Genomic DNA, 18948 nt, shown 5'->3' with positions numbered 1-18948 from the left:
TTTGCAAATACTGTAGATTCAGGTTTTGCGTCCTCACCGTTTTCTCAAATAAGTCAAGACACATTTTCTGCTTGTCAAAATGTGAATGTTGCCGGTGCAAATGCACTGCCGAAAAGCGTAGAGGAACAGATTCCAGACATTAATGCATTGTTATTACAGCTAATGCAACAAATGGAACAAAATCAGAGGCAAACACAGCAAAAGCTTCAAAAGTTAGACACAATGGAACAACACCAGAGACAAACACAGCAACAGTTAGACACAATGGAACAACACCAGAGACAAACACAGCAACAGTTAGACACAATGGAACAAAATCAGAGACAAACACAGCAAAAGCTTCAAAAGTTAGATACCACGCTTGAACAAACACGTGAAGATTTAACTATTGAGTTACATAAAATAGAATCTAAATGTCAAAAAGTCTGTAATGTCGTAAAAACACAAATTTGTGAGCATTTCCAACCTATTTTTTCGCGTCATGAAAATGTATTATAGAATCACGAAGCAACCATAAAAGAACTGCAAACTATTGTTCATGAAAATCATGAGACCTTGCAAGCTAAAATTGACTCAGTTGCATCTACTGATTCGGTTACGCAACTTGCAAAAACTCAGGAAAACTTAAAGGACACAGTAGATACTCTGAAAATTGATTCAGAGAGACACATGGAGGAAATTAGTTCATTATCAGAGAAAGTAGTTGAACTTTCGGATCACCTAAATAAATTATCTACAAAGGTAGATAATAATCTGAATGACACAAAACCTGTAGTCCCTAATGACACAGAAGAGTGCGAACAAATTAGGAAATTCAAACAAAATCAGATCAAATTAATACGCAACACAAAAGAGAAATCCGGGAAGTACAAGATCAGTTGGCACAAGTAATACAAGAATTACGTATTTCAGAGGACACTCGCGCTCCAACACGGGAAGAGGGACTTAGAAGTACGGAACAACCACAAAATAATAACACAGGACACTTCGGAAATTATGAAAGAAATTGGCAAGGCACACCGAATTTTGAGATGGAACCGTCGCAACGACGTAACAATGACCGACATGCGACTCGCCGACATGATGATTTTGACTATAAGCTGTTCATTACTACACGTAAATTCAAAACATTTAAGAATTTTGGCAACGACATTCATCCACAAGCGTGGCTCCATCAATTCTCTCATTGTTTTCCTCCCAACTGGTCATTAGAGCATAGATTAGAATTTATGTGTGGCTACTTAGAGAATGAACCAGCTGTGAGAATGCGATCGGTCATTCACGATTGTCATAGTGAAGGAGAATTTTATCATGCTTTCCTCTCAGCATATTGGTCTCAAGCTACACAAGACCGAGTAAAACATAGCATCATAATGATGAAACATTTCGAACAATCTGAATTTTCCAGTCTTGTGAAATATTTTGAAGACATGTTGCACAAGAATCATGACCTGTCAAACCCACACAGCCCCTCAGAACTCATCCGTATTTGCTTAATCAAATTACCTGAATATTTACGACATATTATTTTGGCAGGACGTTGCAAAGATGACATTGAAGCTTTTTAGGGACTGTTACAAGAACTGGAAATTGACACTGACAATCGCGGAACGCGAAAACAGGAACACAACAATTACAGGTCACATCCGTCGCAATTCCGCGATGAAAGAAATAATAACTGGACACGACAAGGCTATTCTTACAACGCAAATCGTGAACAAAACAGACACCACCCATATGACAACCACTGGCAGAGTAATAGTTACAGAGAAAGATCGCATTTCCGTAGTAATGAATATGACAGAGATAACCATAGAAACAGACAATATGGGAACGAAAATAATTATTATCAAGGGAGACAGAATAACTTCAGACGCAACGGTCCACCACGCAGTTACTATTCTTGGAGAAATTCTCCACCACATGACCGACAAACAAGAAAATATGTAAACTACCGACAGAACGACAGACCTGAATTCCATCAGGAATGGTGAGCTTCAAACAGGACAGGCCCTTCTCGACAAGGTGAATTTGTAGAAGTTAGGTCCCCTAATCCCAATAACGACGCGCGCCAACAAAGAGACAGACAATGACTCACACCGCAGGCAGCCACGTGCGCCGGCTGGCAAAGCGAAAAATAACATAGACGCTAACCTTGAGAAATTTTAGCATTCCTTACCGACGTATACAACATGATAATTGCGTTGAAGTTGAAACTCTGCGTACTAGGAAGAGTAAAGGATTGCACCACATTTCACACGTAAAACCATTTATTGAGAGATAATCTGCCTTTTAACTTAGTCTTTCCTATAAAACTTTTCAATTTCCATTACTAGTATGCTTGTCAGACCTAGAATCTGTTAACATGCAACAATGTTTGAAGTTAAATATCCAGTCAAGAACCAAGCGAACTTATTGAAATTACGAATGCATTGTTATAGTGAACAGACATCACAGTGTTATTGTGTATGTACATTCTTGCTTGTTAGTTGCACGATTACGTAACGACTATAAGGCTTACATACTTAGAACATATACTGGTACTGCTAATGAGATTTTAATGCAACATTTTGGTTTACTTGAAAACACATTCTGGATTTAAAGTACTTTCTGTGAGATACCAGACGACACAGTGGTTAGTTTATGTGACAACTACATGGTTTTATCACGACGCTACTAATGAGTGACAATTTACAATGTTGCTTTTGCGGTGTTTCTGTTTTATATCTGCACAGTTTTTCTGCATTATTCTGGAAAGTAAAACATATTTTAGTAGTAACTCTTGTGGTATAGCAACAATGAGACAGCCTTTATCGTGGCACAACAATATGTTACTGTACAGTACTTTCTTCATCACGCCAATAAGCATAATAACTACGATATCTATACGCAAAGCATTTCACTTTTGTTTATCATGAGGTAAGTACATTGACTTCTGCAGAACTTAGCTTTCGGAGGACGATAACTGCGACACTTCCACAGAGATTATGTTGCAACAAGACGCACAGTTTAGCGCTACAGTACACGTATTTGAGTGATTAATTTTATACTCAAAACATTTATTTTTAAAGATTTTTGAATTACAAAGAAAGTTTTCCATGATACATTTCATTCCATTGCTGTAATCTGTAACACCTGAGGGTATGACTACATTAATCCTCAGGGGAGTACATGCCTACTTTGTGTACCATGTGTTTGGCAAGCACAAGGAGCCCTTGCTAATATGGTATTTGCTTATACAACTTTACAGATCGGTACCATATTTCTCTAACACACAAATTACACAGCTACCTGATCATTTAACTGAGAGAGACAAATATTTATTTTACTACATCAGTGACAGATGTTTACGTAATTACACAATTGGATAACTTCACACTTATGAACTTGTATTTTGTCTGTACTTTGTGAAATGTTCATATTTTTTTGGAACCATTGTGATATTACAAGATCTTTGAATGATGTATTTGGTATGGGATCACTATTTTAAAGTACGTTTGAGGTAGATGACACTATTTAAATGAGCAGAGAATTTTTTTAGGTTTTGAAATTGTTGGAGGAAGCTACGACGATTTTGAGAGTTGACTGAGGTGTTATGATGTTATTATTACGATGACTATGTGTATTATGCTGTTGCGGTATGTTTATGATCAATAAGCTGATGCTATACGAGTTATCTGTTATGATGAAATATTGTAGAAGTGTTGACGATATGTATATGTATAGTAAGGTAAGGAATAATGAGTAGTGGTTATGGACTCTGGTTTGTGAAAAAGGTTGTTGGAAACCAAGAATCGTACTTTAAGAGTTATGAAATGTATGTAAATGCGTGAAAGTATTACAATGCCGACGAAAATTTTTTGGGCTCTGTTATATCAATAGGATTTTGTTTCTACAGATTTGTGACGCAAATTCTTGACCTGTGAAATATTTTTATATGAGACTGTCACTGTAGCGGAAACTGCTGTCGTAAATATTTCCGTAAGAAAGTTAAGTGACCACCTGCACGTAATGCGTCATGGACAGCTGTGCAACAGTCGCCTGGAAAAAAGCCATTAGTGTGTGCCTTTCAGAGGCACAGGTGGAAAAAAAAGAGGCCATTATTCTCGCTATTGACATTCCTTTGTAGAAAGCATCGCAAATACGACACGCTCAAACTTGAAAACGTATGATTATACTGTGGAGATCTTAATTTATGATATTTACTAAAATGCCTAATGAAACGATGAGAAACATTTCACGGCTATTGTCTTGCTAGTTGAGAGAAATGCCATATGGCTTGCTTTATGTATTTATTTACTCATTTTGTTTAATATCAAGTTTCTAGCTGCAGCAGCATTGGTTAAAATAAAATTTAATAGATGTACTAATATAAATATTTTATGCCTACAGATCCAGTAAATAATTTTACGATCTATTCAAAAAAACGAAGGAGCATAAAAAGACATTTCCCTTCACAGGAATTGCATATGGAATTTTCTTTTCAACTACTTGGTAATTTTTTTGGTAGAATAACTTCTTGTGGTGCACCACTTTAATTACATAGACATTAAGATGTGAATATACATTTCCCTTGTCTGCATTGTTGTCTTTAGTGTAATATTTTTTCTGCTTGAGCTATGTCATGTTCAGATATAAGTTATTGCATTTGCTGCTGCTGTTTGCCAGGCATAGTGCTACTGAATTTGACTTTGTATTACGCTGTTAAGCCAGTTTTACTACGGATTTATTTTTCTTGTTTGCTGCACAGTGCCTTATATTAGTTGTAATATTACAATTGCTTCGCCAATTTGAATTTTTTGTCATTGATGTATGTGTTTTTTGTTTTGTGCTGCTGCATTGCCTCATTCCTTAGTTTAGCATCTGAGCTCAGTAGATTTAAGTTAGCTTAAGAGGGGGTAGACTATATAAGAAACTAACTATGATGAATTGGAAGAAATGCATTGAGAACCTATAAGAAAATGGTTTGGCCAAAAAAAAAAGATGGTATTTTGAAAGAGGATATGAACCAAAAAAGTAGGGTTTAGGGACAACAGGTTTAGGTAGGATTTTCTTGGAAATAAATGATGAGGTAAGATAATGGAAAATAAATAATGAGGTAAGAAATATGTGAACAAAATACAGAAAGCATGTTTGGATAGGACTTTTTGGAAATAATGAAGAATGACGGGAGATGTCCAAGAAGTAAAGACAGTTTTGTCTGCAAAATACTGCAGTAAAACAAACCCTGTCCTTTCCTTGTGTAAACCCACTATGTGTTTGTGTACTCTTGTGTATTTGTCTTCTTCCTGTCTTTATGTGTTTAGCTAATAAGATTTACCTTGTAGAATTTTTCAAATACTATGTTATTTTCTTTGTAAAGATGTTTAGACATGATGTATTCTGTTTTGTTGCTCATGTGTGAAGTTGATGTTTCATAAGTTATTCTGATCTTTTATGTAGATACTTATAATTCCTGTAACACTGATGTATATGTTATTTCGATTCTTTTGTAAAGCCTGTATTACTACAAATGTTATCTGTATTATTACGTTTTTAATGATGTTTTCTGTATCTTTGTAATTGTATTCTCATGTTATAAAATTGTAATTGTCACCAGTTCATCATATTATTAACTTGTAAGTTACATTTCACTGCACACATTTCTGTTGGTCATAGTATCTGGACAATATGTGAGAAGTAGGGACGGTTAGTGTTTGCACGTGTGTTAATAATTCAGCAAGGGACTGGATAACAGCATTGCTGGTTCTAAGGACAGTTCCAAAAACTTTGTGAGTGCACAAGTGGTGGTTATGGACTTGCTATATTATCCGCAAGACTCTTCAATGGTGATTGTGCACCTGCACAGTCACAACAGATGGCTGCTGGCTATCTCTACAAGGACTACAGTGGCTCTGCATCTTTGATGACCCACCAATACCATTATTTCTACAAGGACTACAGTGGATCTACACCTTTGCTGACTCACCAGTACCATTATTTCTACAAGGACTGCACTGGGCCTGCACCTCTGGTGGCCCACCAATACCGTAATCTCTACCAGGACTACAGCGGGTCTACTCTGTGATGACCTACCTACCAATATTCTTCAAAACTTCGACTGATTCTGCGGTGGGTTTGCTCTGTTGTGGCCCATTACCTGTCTGCATGTCGAGAGTCAGCACTGTCTTTCCGTTGGAAGGACAACACTACTTCTTCAAGACTGCATGGAAATCCACTACTTCCATGTGCATTTTCTTTTACTGCTCAGACTTTGAGAAAAACACTGCAATTTTACTGTGAAGAATGATCAGGACTGTCTTTATGGACTGTGAGAAAATTTTAGCTTTTGACCAACATTGTATGAATAAGTGTGTGCATTTGATATCTTTGTTATTGTAATTATGAAAAATTTTATCAAATCATTATTGGCCAATGCCCAAAACAATTTGTAAAATTTTTTGTGGGGAGCATGGGGGCTATGTAAGTAGGCTGTTCAGGTTTTTATATTGGTAATGCCACGTAGCACTCTGTATGAAAATCAGTGGCTGTGCCGTGTGCAGTCTGTGGCTGGTTTGCATTGTTGTTGGCTATTGTAGTGTTGGGCAGCTGGAAGTTAACAGCGCATAGCGTTTGCAGTTGGAGGTGAGCCGCCAGCAGTGGTGGATGTGGGGAGAGAGATGGCGGAGTTTTGAAATTTGTAAGACTGGATGTCATGAACTGCTATATATATTATGACTATTAAGGTAAATACATCATTTGTTATCTATCAAAATCTTTCATTTGCTAACTATGCCTATCAGTAGTTAGTGCCTTCAGTAGTTAGAATCTTTTATTTAGCTGGCAGTATTGGCGCTCGCTATATTGCAGTAGTTCGAGTAACGAAGATTTTTGTGAGGTAAGTGATTTGTGAAAGGTATAGGTTAATGTTAGTCAGGGCCTTTCTTTTGTAGGGATTATTGAAAGTCAGATTGCGTTGCGCTAAAAATATTGTGTGTCAATTTAAGCACAGTCATGTATTATTTTTGAAAAGGGGACGTTTCAAACTTTACAGATTCAAGTTGTGACACATTTACAAGCAACAACAAATTCTTTAAAATAGATATCCACCATAAAACCCTCTAAAACAGAAGATACAAAACATGTACATTAATTAACTTATATTAGAACAAATAAGCCCTCGGTCACAAACATTAAGTCAAAATTGACCAGGTTTCGACGCTACTATGATCGTCGTCTTCAGAATTAAACTAACTGTATTAAAATATATTAGGTATATAATAGATTGCCTTGTTGCAACCTTTGTCTACTCAAGTACGAGCAGCCCTTAGCGGCTCGCTATCTTATTTCCAACTATTCATGACGTCGCTTTTCCGGCTTAGATTTTTTAAAATGTGACTTGTAAGTACTGCATCGCCTTCCAGTCAGTACAAACTTTAATTTTGTTAATGTATTATATACCTAATATGTTTTAGAACAGTTAGTTTAATTCTGAAGACGACGCTCATAGTAGCGTCGAAACCTGGTCAATTTTGACTTAATATGTGTGACCGAGGGCTTATTTGTTCTAATATAATTCTGACACGGTCACTGAACCTTAGCAGCTATGTTCAAAGTTTTTTTTTATTAATTAACTTACCACACATCGAAGTTTTCGCATAGCCTTGGCGCAACTGGCGCACTAAACGTTACAGGATCTAATGGCAACAACCTGGAATCAGTAGCTTCACATACATGGAACCATCTAACAGACAACCTCAGCCGACCAGTGCAATAAATATTTAACAGCATTGAAGTGAAGGGAAACTTCACAATTTAACATCTCAATAAAACATGTCTGTCCTTTGCTGCAAGTAAAACACACAGTTACAGACACCAGTAGACAAACGGCAAGCCAAGCTAAACATTAACATGAAGCAACAGAGAAGTTTCACATTCGAGAACAGGCCACTAGCTTTGTATGGAAGCCCAGTGCACTGAGATACACAGTTTAACAGAAACCCTAGCCCAGTTTCCACAGGCAACACTGATACAACTTAATGGACTAGACAAACATGACATCAAAGACACCAAAAAAAAAAAGCAACGTTGCACGATCCGCAAAGGGCGACAAATAACGTCAGTCGCACACATGATCAACCTCCCGCAGCCGTAGCTAAGCACCACGCTAATCTGATGCAGTCGCTTTAGCATCCACACCAGCACAGACGTAAAAGGCGTAGCACGTACCTAGGCGACGTACCCCACACAGGGAAAGTGACAAGCCAGCTGTTTACGCCTCATGCTGGTGAGTCCACAGCGTTCATCCAGCGTCATATTTGGTACGCAGCACTGAAGTAGTGACAGGCAGAGAGTCTGCACTCATTGTGGGTTACGCCATGACATCCATAAAGGCGACGTACTGTGTGCACGCCACTGAGAAGTGGCAGACAAACACGAGTGTGTTGGGCGCATGTTATGTGTTAGTTTAAACCTTGGTTCCTATTCTGTGTTTGGTTTCCCGCGGTTATTGCGATTATGCTTTTGTTCGCTCTCTCCACGAGAGGCAGCAGCGGTGTGTATCGATGTTCGCACCTTGTACTATGTTTGGTCTGGTGCTTCTAGTTTCCAGCTGTGCTGTGTACGAGTAGGCGGTCGGTTGGCGCGGAGCAGAGAGGAAATCTCCATGGGGCGTGGTTGGGCCGGGCCCGCTGGTGGTCTCTACGCAGTGTCGGAGTGTGTGGTGCTGTTCCCATAGCTACAAGGTCCGTGGCCCACCGACCCTGGACACGAAAGTTGAGTCTGGATTTCATTTATCAGCAAGTCAAGACCGTTCACATTTTGCCGTCTAGTTCTCGTTGTTGGCTGTTGGGACATTCCCGCGAGCAACAATGTGTGTGTTCGAGTTGGTGAAGGTTTAGCCACCGTCTGGTGGAGTCTAACTATATTTGGTTATTTGCAATTGAAGTGCACCATCGGAATTTTCTGCCTTGTGGCCGTTAACGTTCCGGTTACCTGCCCTGGGCCATTGACGTAAATTCAGGCAGTGTTCTTTCCTCACCGTATTGTCGCTGTCCAGCGCAGTGGGTAGTTTGACAGCTTAATGTATACTTGGTTGTGGGCGTCCATGCATTTTACGTTTCGCATTGAACTCCGGATTGTGTGCTGGTCGAGTGGAGCGCAAGTTGATCGTTAGTATTTCAAGTCCTGGCTGACCCCCGAAACTTCTGAGCGCCATTAGCTGCACTGCCTTTTTTTATTTTCTGTTGTGTGTATTTGCATGGCTCATACACGATAGTTTTGAATTAAAGTTGAATTGTTTTTAGTGGTGTTTTAAGTCATAGGCCTTCAGCCGCTTTAAAGTTAAATTTCCTTGCTTGTCAAGTGTTAGATTGTTTGGGCCTCCAGCCTGATTAAAATATTTTTTTTTCTAAAGATAAAGCATTGAGCCTTCTGCCTATCAAAAATTATTTTAGTTGTGTTTTAAGTCATGGGCCTTCAGCCGTTTTAAAATTAAGGATCTTTGTCTTTCGAGCATCATACTGTTTGGGGCCCTCAGCCTAATTGAAGATAAGGCCTTCTGCCTTGTGTTTTTTTTTGTTTAATTTTACCTTGAGTCTTAAATCATGGGCCTTCAGCCGTCTTTAAATTACGGCTGTTGCTTTTCAAGTGTTAGATTTTTGGGCCTTCAGCGAAATTCTAGAACTTACTTAACGTGAGACCTTCTGCCTTCTAAATATTCTCTTTGGCGTCTGAATTTTGAGTTAATGGCTTTTGGACTTTTTTTTAATTAAAGTGGTTGTGCCCTTAAGGCTTAACATAGTGTGGCGTATCCAGCCGATAAATAAGTTCAAGAGTTTGTACTGCAATGTTTCCTCAAATAAATAAAGTTATATTTGTTCGAGTGTAACTGACAGCCGCTCATTTTGGCTCCTTTCCACAATTCTAACTACCTGTCCTGTCCTGTGGGTTTAGTAGGGCGTTTCCAAAACAAACGGCTCAGAACTGTTCTCATCACCCACGGACGCGACCATAACTCCAGTACACAAGCTGGATGATAACCAAGGCACTCCTCTCGTCTGTTACATTGCCATTTCGAAGTTTTCACATAACCTTGGCGCAACTGTCGCACTAAACCTTATTTTGTTTGCACATGATACAAACATTGCAACAAACAGCAGGTCAAGTATAGATTTAGAAATAGCTGCTAATCGAATTTTCACTGACATCAATAAATTAGTTAAACTAACTCACTGTCATTAAACTATCCACTGGACTAGGGAAGTCAATACAGCTGTGTTACCTTTACGACTGCGGTGGTGTACTGGCCAGCACACCTGCCCAGTAAACAAAGAGACCTAGATTCAAGCCCCAACTGGCGATCTTTTACAGAAGCTCGAAATGTAGAGCTGACGTCAATGCGAGATGCCTATAACAGTTTCCACAACGAAACTTTGTCCCGAAATCTGGCAGAAAATCCAAAGAGATTCTGGTCGTATGTGAAGTATGTTAGCGGCAAGAAACAATCAATGCCTTCTCTGCGCGATAGCTATGAAGATACTATTGAAGACAGAGCTGCCAAAGCAGAGTTACTAAACACAGCCTTCCGAAATGCCTTCACAAAACAAGCACACACTCCGTCTTCAGGCCATGTGTGGCCTACCGGGACCATCCGACCGCCGTGTCATCCTCAGTGGAGGATGCGGATAGGAGGGGCGTGGGGTCAGCACACCGAAGTAAATATTTCAGAATTCGAATCAAGAACTGCTGCCAACATGTGTAAGGTAGAAGTAAATATCCTCGGACTAGTGAAGGAATTTCAATCACTTAATAAAAGCAAGCCTTCCGGTCCACACTGTATACCAATTAGGTTCCTCTCGGAGTGTGCTGATGCATTAGCTCCATACGTAACAATCATATACAACTGTTCGCTCGACGAAAGATCCGTGCCCAAAGATTAGAAAGGTGCACAGGTCACACCAATGTTCAAGAAAGGTAGTAGGAGTAATCCACTAAATTACAGGCCCACATCGTTAACGGCGATATGCAGCAGGATTTTGGAACATATATTGTGTTCGAACATTATGAATTACCTTGAAGAGAACTGTCTATTGATACACAGTCAACGTGGGTTTAGAAAACATCGTTCCTCTGAAACACAACTAGCTCTTTATTCACATGAACTGTAGAGTGCTATTGGAAAGGGATTTCAGGGATTTCAGATCGATTCCGTATTTCTGGTTTTGCGGAACGCTTTTGACACTGTACCACACAAGCGGCTCGTAGTGAAATTACGTGCCTATGGAATAGCGTCTCAGTTATGTGACTGGATCTGTGATTTCCTGTCAGAGAGGTCACAGTTCGTAGTAACTGACGGAAAGTCATCGAGTAAAACGGAAGTGATTTCTGGCGTTCCCCAAGGTAGTGTTATAGCCTCCTTGCTGTTCTTAATCTATATAAACGATTTAGGAGACAATCTGAGCAGCCGTCTTCGGTTGTTTGCAGATGACGCTGTCGTTTATCGACTAGTAAAGTCATCAGAAGATCAAAACAAACTGCAAAACAATTTAGAAGAAACATCGGAATGGTGCGAATAGTGGCAGTTGACTCTAAATAACGAAGGAACTCGTTAAACTTCGCTTACACTATAAATGAGTCTAATCTAAAAGCCGTAAATTCAATTAAATACCTAGGTATTACAATTACAAACAAGTTAAATTGGAAAGAACACGTAGAAAATGTTGTGGGGAAGGCTAACCAAAGATTGGGTTTTATTGGCAGGAGACTTAGAAAATGTAACAGACCTACTAAGGAGACTGCCTACACTACGCTTGTCCGTCCTCTTTTAGAATGCTCCTGCGCGGTGTGGGATCCTTACGAGATAGGACTGACGGAGTACATCGAAAAAGTTCAGAGAAAGGCAGCACGTTTTGTATTACCGCGAAATATTGGAGAGAGAGTCACAGAAATGATACAGGATTTGGGCAGGACATCATTAAAAGAAAGAAGTTTTTCGTTGCGGCTGAATCTTCTCGCCGACCGGTGTGGCCGAGAGGTTCTAGGTGCTTCAGTCTGGAACCTCGCGACCGCTACGATCGCAGGTTTCAATCCAACCTTGGGCATGGATGTGTGTGATGTCCTTAGGTTAGTTAAGTTTAAGTAGTTCTAAGTTCTAGGGAGCTGATGACCTCAGATGTAAAAGTCCCATAGTGCTCAGAGCCATTTTTACCATTTTTTAAAATCTGCTCACGAAATTCCAGTCAACAACATTCTCCTCCGAAAGCGAAAATATTTTGTTGACACTGACCTACATAGGGAGGAACGATCACCACGATAAAATAAGGGAATTCAGAGCTCGTACGGAAAGATATAGGCGTTCATTCTTTCCGCGCGCTATACGAGATTGGAATAATAGAGAATTGTGAAGGTGGTTAGATGAACCCTCTGCCAGGCACTTAAATGTGATTTGCAGAGTATCCATGTAGATGTAGATGTAGATAAGTTTTAATTCATTTCTTCAGCTTCTAGCATTATCGTAGACAAATATCTGAAGGTAACTTTATCAGATCTGTAAACATTTCGAGTCAATGATCGTTTCAGTTTGACCAGAGGACCGAGTCTATTCCATGCAAAAACAGCCCACACAATTATGGATGCACCACCAGTTTGCACACTGCCTTGTTGACAACTGAGTTCCATAGCTTCGCGGGGTCCGCACCACGCTCTAACCCTACCATCAGCTGTTACCAACTGAAACAGGGACTCATCCGACCACGCCACGGTTTACCAGTCGTCTGGGGTCCAACCGATTTGGCCACGAGTCCCGAGAGAGGCGCCTCAGGCGATATCATGCTGTTAGCTAAGGTACTCATGAAGGTCGTCTGCAGCCATAACCCATTAACACCAAATTTGAACGCACTGTCCTAACGGATATGTTCGTAGTACGTTCCACATCGATTTCTGCGGCTATTTCACGCAGTATTGCTTGCCCTGTTAGCACTGACAACTCTACGCAAACGCCGCTGCTTTCGATCCTTAAGGGGAGCCGGAGGTGCCTATGCTGCCCATGTTAAAATCACTAAGTTTGAGGAACATTTATGAATAAACTACCAAATAGAAAAGTTTGAATTTTTTTTACATATAGAGTGGTTTAGTATTGCAGTTATGACAGAGGGATTTTGGAGTATCTTTTCTAGTTTCCTTCCAATTATTTTTTTTTATTAATGACCCAAATATTTTTACAAATAATTGCTTTATAATTAAACTGAAATGAAACTACTGAACATATTGCCAAATGGCTGTGTTACAATGTAAGTTTGACCACTAGGAGTGCTGTATAAAAATTTCATCTCTCTAGCTTGAGTGGATTTTGAGAAAATGTTCCTTATATTCGAAAAATTCTAATTTACGGGAAATAGCTATCAAAGTTTCTCAATACATTCCTGCACTATAGGATGGATTATCAGGGTCTTCTTCTTCATCCTCCAAAAGCTTCCTCTTCTGTCTTCTTTTCTGGCCTGTTGTTCCATCATACTTCATACGCCTTTCTCTTCTTTCTGCTCCTCTTATCCTTTCTCTGTCAATATTTCTTAGTGCTCGCACAGTGTTCACCCCAGCTGTAAATCCTAATGCCTTCAGAACTTCACACTTCACACTGTTCCCTTGGTTGTAGGTTGCTATTGCATCATAAATGCCAAAGTGCAGTGTTTCTATGCTTACAAGCACCCATTTAGGAATCACTTTCCAAATCAAATTGTTTACGCTCTCATTAGGATTCTACGTCTTTCCGTGTAGTCATTTGTGTAACAATTCTGGCTGTGCTAAGTCATGAAAAATTGGTTTTATTGTTCCCTCCTGATTCTTGTACATACTGCATATTACCCGCTTTACAGCCGGCCGAAGTGGCCGTGCGGTTAAATGCGCTGCAGTCTGGAACCGCAAGACCGCTGCGGTGGCAGGTTCGAATCCTGCCTCGGGCATGGATGTTTGTGATGTCCTTAGGTTAGTTAGGTTTAACTAGTTCTAAGTTCTAGGGGACTAATGACCTCAGAAGTTGAGTCCCATAGTGCTCAGAGCCATTTGAACCATTTTTTGAACCCGCTTTACACAAGAAGTATAATACTACCAACAACAGGCGTAACACTGAACTAATTCGAAACGGTAAACAGCAAAGAGACGATGTTCCGCGCTCTTATTCATTGTAGTATCGCAACTTGGTATTAGTGTTAATTTTCTTTTCCCTACGTTCTTCCTCTTCTTACATACACGGTTACTAAAACGTGGCATCGTAACCAGAACAAAATTGTACGACAATATTAAATGGAGCAAGATGTTCGAAATTCTGAGGAAAATAGGAGTAAGCTGTAAGGAAATACGGGTAATATTTGTCACAGAAAACAATGTAGCCAACCCTTGCACACTCGCTGTATGCGTAACATAAGGCACTGTATGCGTAACAGGCCGAGAAAATGCCAAGCAGTTCGCCAGGAAGTCACGAGAGGGTGTTAGATGCATTCAGCGGCCGCCCATTTCCTCTGTAGGCGTGGGGGAAAATGGTAATAACTCCACTTCTAGGGCGAGTAGAACAATAATTCAAAGTTTACATTAAAGAGGAATGTTCCAATTAATTTTCGGTAGCAAAACAAAAAATCGTAATTTTTTGGATTTGACCACCTCCGGCTCCCCTTAAGTACAGGCCGTCGGCACACCCTCTGGGGATGTTGAATTCCCTAACGGTTTCCGAAATGGAGTGGTCGATGCTTCTAGCTGCAACTGCCACTCTGCCAGCCTGTCTTTTAATTCCCGTCGTGCAGTCTTAATCACGTTGGAATCTTTTTTCAGATGAATCACCCCGGCGCAAATAAGAGCTCCGCCAATGGACTGCCCGTTCATACCTTGTGTACGCGATACTACCGCCGTCTGTACATGCATATATCGCTACCCCACGACTTTTGTCACATCATTGTAAATGACGTAGCAGATAATGTCGGAAGTGCCGTTAGGCTTCTCGCGGATGATCCTTTTGTACACAGATAAGCTGCAACTATGGAAAATTGTAGCGAAATGCGGGAAGACCCGCAGAGGATTGATGATTCGTGCATAGAGTGGCAATGGACCCCACTAAATGGATGTTGTGATGTCGTTCAAAGATCGCGGTGCCATAACAAAGTCGGCTACTCGCACCGATACTACAGAAGATAAAGCTCTCTCGCTGCATACAGCAACGATGAATTGGAGGCGGTGCTGTAATAAAGTGAAGTAATATTTCAAATATTGTAGTTCCACTTCACCACTTCCCAGACATGTAGTTTCTTCACGTCATAACAAATGTAACGTATTGCGAATACATAGGCAGAAAGAACTTCTATTTATTTTGAAATCGGACAGAAATTACAAATAATTTTATGCCACAGATGGTACTAGACGTCATGTACACTCATGCTCACAAATTAAGGATAATTGCAGAATGTGGTGCCACACAACGTGGCATTACACAAAACTGGCGCTAATAGCATAGGCACATAGGGCACACACACGACACAGATCTATATGTCCACGGTATTGATGATATGTTGACAATACCGTCCCGAAACACATGTACTACAAAACGCCACTGTTTCCTGCGCATGTACCCCGACTTAAATATGCGATATGATCACCATGCACACGTACACAGGCCGCACAACGGGTTGGCATACTCTGGGTCAGGTGGTCGAGCAGCTGCTGGAGTATAGCCTGCCATTCTTGCATCAGTGCCCGTCGGAGCTCCTGAAGTGTCGTAGGGGTTTGAAGACGTGCAGCGATACGCAGACCGATAGCATCCCAGGCGTGCTCGATGGGTTTTAGGTCTGGAGAACAGGCAGGCCACTCCATTCGCCTGATATCTTCTGTTTCAAGGTACTCCTCCACGGTGGTAGCTCAGTGGGGCCGTGCATTATTATCCATCAGGAGGAGGGTGGGACCCGCCGCACCCCTGAAAAGGCGGACATACTGGTGCAAAATGACGTCCCGATACACCTGACCTGTTACAGTTCCTCTATCAAAGACATGCAGGGGTGTACGTGCACCAATCATAAGTCTACCCCACACCATCAAACCACGACCTCTTAAAGGTCCCTTTCAAGGAGATTAAGGGGTTGGTATCTCGTTCCTGGTTCACACCAGATGAAAACCCGGCGAGAATCACTGTCCAGACTATACCTGGACTCGTCCGTGAACATAACTTGGGACCGCTGTTCCAATGACCATGTACTGTGTTCTTGACACTAGGCTTTACGGACTCTCTTGTGACCAGGGGTCAGTGTAATGCTCCTTGCACGTCTCCGGACGAATAAACCATGTCTGTTCAGTCGTCTGTAGACTGTGTGTCTGGAAACAACTGTGGTGTTGTACACTGTGGACGTCCCGTACTGTAGCGCCTGGACACGTTTCCTGTCTGCTGGAATCGTTGCCACAATCTATAAACAAAGAACACGTAGCCGTTCACACGCGAAGACACCGAAAGAAACTGTTGGCACTGCACACGGCCACTGATGAATTAGACGGTACAGGTAAAAGAAGGAGCGTGACGGCGAAAAACACTAAAGCACAAACACGATGGCACAGACACGAAACACTGATGGCGATTATCTCCGGCGCGCAAATGTCCACTCAGCGCGTGCGAGTCCTGGCTGAACGAGCGGCCGACCATTAAGTACGCTACCGGGGGCGCCGCTATTGGCCGCTGGGACCACGTGTTCCACTGCGGTGCCCTCACACTAAAAGCGGGCCAGGAGGCGCGCGCCGCCACAGCTTACGGCGCGATAGTGCAGAGACCTCTATGGGTCTTCGACGTCCATGACGTCTGGCGCGGATTCAAAGTCCGCGGCGCGCGGTACCAGAAGTCGCCCTATTATTCTACCCCTCATAACGTCATCAATATGTGTTCTTTGAGCCATTTACAACACACAATCACCATTAGCAAGTCTGGAAACGTCTGCACACTTACTCGCTGCACCGTACTCTGACAGGCACCAACACACCTCTGCGTATGTGGATTGCTACCAGCGCCACCGTACGACGACCGCAGGTCAAATGCACCGCATGGTCATACCCCGAGGTGATTTAAACCCGCAAACCGCCCACCAGAGCGTTATTTCACCATGTATCAGCATTATCCTTAATTTATGAGCTTGAGTGTATTTAGCTGCGTTAGACCCGTGGTATAGGGGTAGCGTCGTTGATTAGTAATGAAACTGTCCTAGCGCCCATGTTAGAGCCTCACCACTGCTTAAATTTTGAATACAAGTCACCAGCAAAAGCGGCCGATAACTTCCGGCATAAGAAGTCACCCTTGTTCTGCCAACTGCCTTTTCAAAAGGGCAGAGTAGCGGACGGAGATTCAGGACACTCTCTTGTCCTTGGAATGGGAAATTGCCCCTAAAAGGCGGAAGAATCAGTAATTGTCAATGTCAATGAAATTCACCAACAGCCGTGTATCTTAAAATGTTATTTTATTTTATTTTGAAAACCGCCAATTTCAGCACTTCAATATGCCATCTTCAGGCCCCATATGCATCTCTCCAAATAAACGAAAATGCCATATATAGCCATAAATTTCTGAACGTCGTGAATTCAGTCGTTACACTAGTGCTTCATTCGAAGACTTGACAGGAGTTGCCCTCGCTCGTGGAACCGCGGGACTCAGGTGTCTCCTCTGTGTTACCGCTCGCCGCGGTCCTCGGAGTGTTCTGTAGTTTTCGATTAGAACAAATTGTGGAGACGGTGGGGTCCAACTTACAGCCACTACTACTGTTCATCGGCTTTTCCGCTAGATGTATTTACACGGTTTCTATAATAACGGGGTCCCAAAAAGATGTTTCTGTGGTCAGAATCACAGTTCTATCACACCCATTTTAAGTACAGTGGAAATACAAATTTCGGTAATAATGGACTTGTTTGCTTGCAACGGGCGAGTGCAACGTTGGTGTTCAGTGCAGCGTTCTTTCACATTGTGTGTGGTCTGCCCTGTGTAAGCCGTACCACAATGAAAAGCTGTTCTGTAAATTCCGGCCCTCCACAATAACAAGTCGTCCTTCACTGATCCCAGAAAGGTCTGCAACCTTGAACGGAAAATCACTTCTGCCTGAAATTTACAGAGGATTCTTGCTATTTCAAACGAAATGTTGCCCACAAGCGGGCAAAAAAGCTAAACATTTTGCCGGCGTGTGATCATCTTTTCCACTTCCTGATTCTTGGTTTTAACCGACACTGCCCTCTTAAGCTGCTGGGTGGAACATCCATTTCCTGTGAACACTGTGTTTAGGTGGGCGAACTCTGTAGGCAGACTATCTATATCTGAGATAGCGTGAGCTCTGTGTGCGTGGGGTTTTTTACGCGCTCATAGTCTGCGATGGGTAATGACGACTTGACGCTTGCATCATCTTTCATTTAATTGATTTGTGACGATTTTGAATTAATCAGCTAATGTTGTTTAAAAACATCTCTGTTTTATTATACAGGGTGTAAATTTTAAGTTGACAAACCAGAATAACTCGAAAAATAAGCTTCACACGAAAAAACATGTAGAATCCAAAGTTGATTATTTTCTAGGGCGACATCTGCTGGTGCTAAAATTAGCGCGTCACGCGAGCCCCCTGGCGGAAGGGCTGGAGGCAACTTCAAATTTCAAATGGGAAACCCCATTTTTTTATTGCAGAATCAGATTCTACATAAAAAAACTACGTACATTTTGCCTTAAACATTAGTTCTGATTCTTGGTAGTTGGCGCTGTAATAGAAAGAAAATCCATGTTCTCATTTTTGCGTGGAAAATGGTTACGAGTAAATAAAAAATACTTATTTACTTAGTAAATTTTGATTCGCTAAATCTAAAACTCTCCCTCTCTCCCCATAGGGTGGGGTCTGAGAGAGAGGAATTAGCGTTTTAGAAATGTTGACCCACATGTTAATTTTTCCGGAGATTCGGATAAGTTTTGTTTGTTTCGCGGTC

The sequence above is a fragment of the Schistocerca serialis genome, chromosome 1, assembly GCF_023864345.2.
Source record: "Schistocerca serialis cubense isolate TAMUIC-IGC-003099 chromosome 1, iqSchSeri2.2, whole genome shotgun sequence".
In the NCBI taxonomy this organism is placed as follows: Eukaryota; Metazoa; Arthropoda; class Insecta; order Orthoptera; family Acrididae; genus Schistocerca; species Schistocerca serialis.
Note: the sequence above shows the minus strand (reverse complement) of the source record.